Below are 7,384 nucleotides of genomic sequence, written 5' to 3' on the forward strand. Positions count from 1 at the left end.
GGACGGTTGGGTCTGGACCTGGCGGACCGTCAGGTCTGGCCCTTTCGGTCCGTCCGTTCCAGCCCCTTCCGTCTCGGTTTTTTCCATCGTTTTCTCGTGCATTTCGTCCTTCCCTGCGTGTGTGACCCTGTAGGCTCATTAGATATAGCAGTATAAACCGAAATCTCTATTCCGGATATACAAGTCATATGCGGCCACACATTTCTACAGTCTATAGTGCGGCCACACATTTCTACAGTCTCGCTCACACGAGGGGTCCAGCGATATCTCTCTCTTTTACGAGAGTTACAAATGTCGTCTTGACTATCTACAATCCAGCACATGATTCGTTTCGTACCAGATACACGCCTTTATAGTCCTCTTGTTATGCAGGACATTTGACGTATTCAAAGCACGCAACTCCTCATGTTGGATTCCGTAGATATCTCAAGTCTTAGGATCCAATCATGGAACCGCCATATGAGATTCAAATCATGATGCTAGTCCATGTGACAATCTCATGCGGGTCAATCCGGTATTCTGTTCTCAAACGAATACCTATGATTGTGATCGTATCCAATACCTATGATCATCTCTATGATCATCAATCACACATCATACTAGTCTTATTATATCATTATTCCCACAATGATATACGACTAGGGAGTTTAGTATTGTTCATAACAATACATGGATTTCATAACATATTAAAGCATGCACAATATGTAATGAATCAAACACTCATCCATAAAACTATAGAACGTGTCCATACATCAAATGTATCATAATAAAGCTCGCATAACAGTACATCATAGAGCACTAAACCAACATTTCAGACTTATGTCTCATCAAGTAGACATAACCGTACCTACTGAAATCTTCAGTGAACGTAACAAAGTACAGATAACCTCCTCTAGCGGGCGAGCTCATAGGACCGCATACATCGTTATGTATGAGTTCTAGCAACTCTATAGCCCGTTCTCCTTTTCTAGAAAAATGAGATTTTGTCATCTTGCCCATCAAACAAGAATCGCATGACTCAATTGACACATAATCAAAAGAATCAAGAAGTCCATCAGAATGAAACTTCACAATGCGTTTCTCGTTGATGTGGCCAAGTCGACAATACCAGAGATTGGTCGGGTTTAATTCGTTTGGCTTAAACCGCTTGGTACTAACGTTATAGATCGACATGTATCTAGATGGTTCATCTTCCAAAACATAAAGACCATTAAACTGGTAATCCTTACCATAAATCGCCTCTATAAATGGACAGACATTTGTTCTCAATAACAAATCTGAAACCATCCGAGTCTAAACATGAAATCGATATGATGTTCCTGCTGACAATCATGCAACTCCAATACAAGGCCAGAAGGTAAAGTCAGATCATAAGTCCCGACGGTCAATGCAGCAACGTTTGCTCCATTTCCGATGCGGAGATCTACTTCTCCCTTCGTCAATTGTCTACTTCCCCGCAGTCCTTGCACATTTGCACAAATGTGTGAGGCACATCCAGTATCTAATACCCATGACGTAGAAGTAAACAAGTAGCCTCTATAACGAAGATACCAGAAGTTGAAGCTTCTGCAAGCTTCTTCTTCCTCTGATCTTCCAGGTAGAGTCTGCAATTTCTATATCAATGCCCAACAGCATGACAGAAATAACACTCTTCCTTCTTGGGTTTGGACTTAGGCTTAGTGACAACACTTGTCACTTTCCTCTTGCCCTTATCTTTGGAATGCTTTCTTTTGCTGGAACTCTTTCCAACAACTACCATATCATTCTTCCCTTGGCTCCCAACTTTCTCTTGGAATGACATATTCAACTGATCAACCATCAAAGAATTGTCTAAGTGATCTAATTGCTCACGCAATTCCGAAGACATCTTTCCAAGCATCAAGATGGACATGTCCAGATCATCATCCTCATACTTCCAATAAGCATCAATGATCGATCCACACTACAAAAAAAACCCCTAATATCAACGGATTTTTCCGTTGAAATAGCCCAAATATTCGTGGAATATTCAACGGACGTCACCCGTTGCAATACGGTCGTTGAAATCCAGAATCCGTTACCAACCGTTGAAAATGTAAACGGATTATCAACGATAAAAGTCCGTTGATAATAGCAACAACAGGGCAACGGAATAATCCGTTGATATATGTCAACGTATTTTGCAATGAATAAATCCGTTCCATATTTCAACGAATGTCTGTTGCTAAAAACCGTTGCAAATTTGCAACAATAGCGATCGGTGGAAAAATCCGTTAATAATATCAACGGGATTAGCAACGACTGTCCGTTGATATTATTATTTGTCAACGGATATATCCGTTGACGTTCAGATATATATATATATATATATATATTTATATTTATATATTAAAAAATTAAAAATTAAAAATTAAAAATATAAATATTTAAAATAAAAATATTAAACAATATAATTAAATGAGGTTCGATACAAATTATAAAATTAGATAAATGGAAACTAATTCAAACTTTCGGTTTCTTCATCTTCGGTGGTTCCGGGAGTTCGAGCGCTGGAGGTTCGCCCGGCTGAAGTAGTCGTTGAGGGAGGTGGAGGATGAACTCCTCTAAGCAGCTCGATCATGTGTTCGAGATTAGTTATCTTCGTCTGTTGTTCCGCCATCTGCCGCTCCGTCTCTTCCTTCTGATGTTGGAGCGATCGTTCAAGTTGTTCTATCCGACGTTGTTGGTCGGTATCGATCTGTACTTGCCGATGAACCGGCGATCCAAAATCTTGCAGCAAATTTCTCTGGAGGCCTCCTAAACCGTAGATGCGTCTTTTGTTCCGCTCAACAAACTACAAAATAATGTATATTATATATAAATTATTTAATCAATAATAATATAATATAAAGATCGATGAACCGGCGATCCAAAATCTTGCAGCAAATTTCTCTGGAGGCCTCCTAAACCGTAGATGCGTCTTTTGTTCCGCTCAACAAACTACAAAATAATGTATATTATATATAAATTATTTAATCAATAATAATATAATATAAAGATTGAAAAAATAAAATTGATTTTATACCTCAACATAACACTTGTCTTGATCAGTAGGAGACAAGTTAGTACCCGACGATGAACTGGCAGCCGCTATTTGGGTGAGTTGTGATAACTTCTCGTTCACGAGTCCCAACACTCGTTCAGCTCGAGGATCGACAAACCGACCATCGGAACGTCTATGCGTCCGATCAACCAACTCAACGATGGACGGTTTTCGTCCCATTTCCCGTTGCTACAAATATAATATATAAAACCTATTAAATTAATATATAATTATAATTTTTGATAAATTAATAAATAAAATTCATACCAATTCTTTCGCCCGTTTTCTGAAAGATTTGGCGCCAGAAGTATGACGATGAGGACCATCTCCTTCAACTTGTTGGCTAAGACGACTCTCTCTAGCTTTTCGACTCTTGTCTTTAAAATGATCTGAATTCCAACGCGCTAAAAGAGCGTTGAAGATATCATCTGTCGCCCACAATGGTCTCTCCCCCTTTTTGTCGTACTTTCGCTTTGCATTGCTCATGAGAAGTTTGATTCTCGTCTGGCCCAACACGTTAAACTCCTTGTAAACTCTTTCAGTGATCGATTTTTTCCACCGAAAAGTTTGCTAGAAAAAAAAATACACATATTAGAACTAATTTAATAATTAGATTATAACGAATTAATATTATATTTTAATACTTACAATAAAAGATAGCCACCACTGCACAGTCCAAGAATAAAACAGCTCAGGCATACGAGCTGTAATTATTCTAGTTAGAGCGCTTTTTATTTGATCATCATTAACTCCAAACCTACATAACATAAACATATTAGTTAGTAAATTCAATAAAAAAAAATATTATAATTATACCATAATCCATCATCGCGATCAGGATTGATGATGGGAACGGTGCGACTATCGAAAGCATCCAGTGTTGCCTCGACATCGAGCATCGTATCCTCGTCGAACACGGGCGATGCATCAGGAGGAAGTGGCAACTGTGATGGTGGTGGAGGTGGGGGTGGAGGCGCACCAGTAGATCCCGCCAATAATCCTCCGCCTCGATGAAATCTGGTAGCAAACTATAATAATATATTTAATTAGTTAACTATTATCATTATATGTAATATAACTGAAAATTAAAAAATTATAAAATATAAATAAATGCAAAAAATGTAAAAAAAAAATATACCATGTTCCTGAGTTTCTGCGAATCCCTCTACGTTTTTTTGCGTTTTTGTTTTGAGATTCAGATTGGAATGAGGGGGAAAGAAAATCGCTGGCGGATTTATAGATGATATCAACGGACGTCCGTTGATATATAGTGATCAATGGGAATCCGTTGATATTTTCCACGGATTTCAAAAACTCAAAAAAACGTAGAGAGATTGGCGGATGAACGTATCAACGGACATCCGTTGCAAATATCCACGGACACATCTATTCCGTGGAAATTTGCTACGGACATCCGTTGATATATGGTTGCATTTAATTGCAGATCTGGAGAAACATCAACGGATATCCGTTGATAACTTCGGGATTTGGCCATGTCAATGGAATTCCGTGGATATTGTCAACAGATGTCCGTTGACATGTCTCTGAATTTAATGTCACATCCTGCAGGTTATTCAACGGTTATCCATTGACATAATCAACGGAAGTCCGTTGATGGTTTTAAAAATATGTAAAAATAAATAAAATCCGAAAGTAAAAAAATGAAAAGTTTAAAATATTCAACATATTACAAAAAATTATAAAAATTACAGCGAATCGTTATCATTTTCACTTTTCGGATGATGTATCATCGTGATCAGAAATAAATTCGTCGGGTTCAACATGGGTAAAATTATCAATATCTTCATCTTCTACATCCGCAATTACAAGTGTATCTTCAAAATCTTCAAGTCGAATAGGACGCACTGAATTTTCACTCGAGTCTTGCACCGCATCTTCAGAATCTTCAATTATTGTTGATGAACTGATCACCATTTTTCGAGGATTGATTTTCACCACAGCTGACCATTGATCTTCTTTGCGTCTTTTATGTTGTGATATAGGATATTTTGGGTAAGGAATGAAACAGACCTGATCACTTTGATCCGAGAGAATAAAAGGATCATATTTAGGATATGCTCGTGTTGGATTGATGTCGATTCCTCCCCATTTGTTTTTCAGCGATCCACGTCCTGTGGTTGTATCGAACCAATGACATCGAAAGACCACTGTTTTCAGACCGACTAATCTGGGATATTCGATCTGGATGATCTGATGTAAAACTCCAAAAAAATCCGGATCATCTGATGAATCACTGTAATTTGAACTCTTGATGCACACTCCGTAGTTGGACGTATTACGATGTTTCCCATGTTCATACGTGTGAAATGTATATCCACGCGTGAACATGATCGGCCATGACATCACTCTTCTGCTGGGCCCTTGTGATAAATCTCGTACCCAATGCGGAATCCTCTCGTTACTTAAAGATTGAACCTACAACAAAACAAGTTGTTATTCGGTTAGCAATCATTGATGATTAAATACTATTATACATATCCACTTACATAGTCTTTGAACCAAGATGCGTAGTTTTCTTGTTTCAATTCATCGAAAGCTTCACCGCTTAAATTTGGGTAAGCTTCTAAAACATGCTCCTCAAAGATCCTGCAATATATTGATACGTTGAATATTCAGTTTCGCTGACATAAGATCAAATATTGGAATGTATATACCAATAGTATACATACGTACGTGTACATACCTCTCATAATGACGAAGTTCTTCGCAATTCAATAAAATATAAGTAGCGAGATGGTTGTACTCCTGTACAGTTAACCACTGTTCCTCTGATTTACCACCCATCCGGCCCGTCGGCATAAAAATCTCAGGAATATCGTTCTTAAAACGAGATTCATAATGATATAGATATGTATCCAAATCATTATTCTATGATCTTCGTTCCTTCGTCGGAGTTTGAGGTTCAAAATAATATGAGCTAAAATATGTGATTTCTTCCAACAGATATTGCTTCACTATTGAACCTTCAACTGCAGCTTTGTTTTTCACCTTCTTCTTTAAATGGAAGAAAAATCGTTCAAATGGATATATCCACCTAAATTGAACAGGACCTCCTGCGATCGCCTCATCTGGCAAATGAACGGTTAAATGCTCCATCACATCGAAAAATGAAGGCGGAAATACCTTTTCTAAGGCACATAGTATCTCCGGGATGTTGATCTTCAGAACTTCCAAATTGCTTCTTCTTAAATTTCTGGCACAAATATCTCTAAAAAATCCACTTATACCACATAATCCTTCGTGCACACTCGGTTTTAACAATTCTGCAAAAGCAATCCGAATTAGACGTTGCATAAAAACATGACAATCATGGCTCTTCATTCCTATAAGCTTTGTTGACTCCATATCGACGCAACGAGCTATTTTGGAGGCATATCCATCAGGAAATTTCACTTCTTCCTGAAACCATTTCATCAAAACTTTCTTTCCAGGACCCAGTAATCTAAAGATTGGAGTCGGTGTCTTAACATCATGTGATAATTCCAACTCTTTTCTTTTACAGATTTTCTTCATGTCCTTCCTTGAATTGACATTATCCTTTGTCTTTCCTGAGACATTCAGAATAGTATTGATGATGTTATCAAAGAAATTCTTTTCTATATGCATCATATCCAGATTATGTCGGAGTGTAAGCGAACTCCAATAAGGTAGATCCCAGAAAATACTCCGTTTATACCAGTTGTGCCAATCACCAAATCATTTGCACTTTATATGCCCAAAATTACCTCCACATCGAACGGATTCTTGCAAATCGTCAATAACACCGCTGTTTATCCGTTCAGAATATATTTGGAAGCCTGTCTGCAATATTGGAACATACTCTTTAATAATTCTACCTTTCAAAAATGCAGTACGGTTTTGCCATAATGGATGATGCATTGGAAGAAACCGTCGATGACAATCGAACCAACACAATTTTCGGCCGTGCTTTAAGTAAAACACATCAGTTTCTTCCATACAATATGGACACGCCAATCTTCCATGTGTGCTCCATCCAGATAGCATACCATATGCAGGAAAATCGCTGATCGTCCATAGAAGCACGATTTTTAGTGTGAAATTTTGTTTCACACTAACATCATATGCAGGAACTCCAATGTTCCACAAATCTGTCAATTCTTTAATTAAAGGTTGTAGAAACACATCAAAACTCTTCTTCGGGTGATCTGGTCCAAGAATCAACAATGTTAGAAACATAAATTCTCTTTTCAGACACATCTCCGGAGGCAAATTATATGGCGAGAGTATCACAGGCCATAATGAATATTGCATGCCAGATTGTCCGTACGGACTAAAACCATC

The sequence above is a fragment of the Tarenaya hassleriana genome, unplaced genomic scaffold (assembly GCF_000463585.1).
Source record: "Tarenaya hassleriana unplaced genomic scaffold, ASM46358v1 Cleome225, whole genome shotgun sequence".
In the NCBI taxonomy this organism is placed as follows: domain Eukaryota; kingdom Viridiplantae; phylum Streptophyta; class Magnoliopsida; order Brassicales; family Cleomaceae; genus Tarenaya; species Tarenaya hassleriana.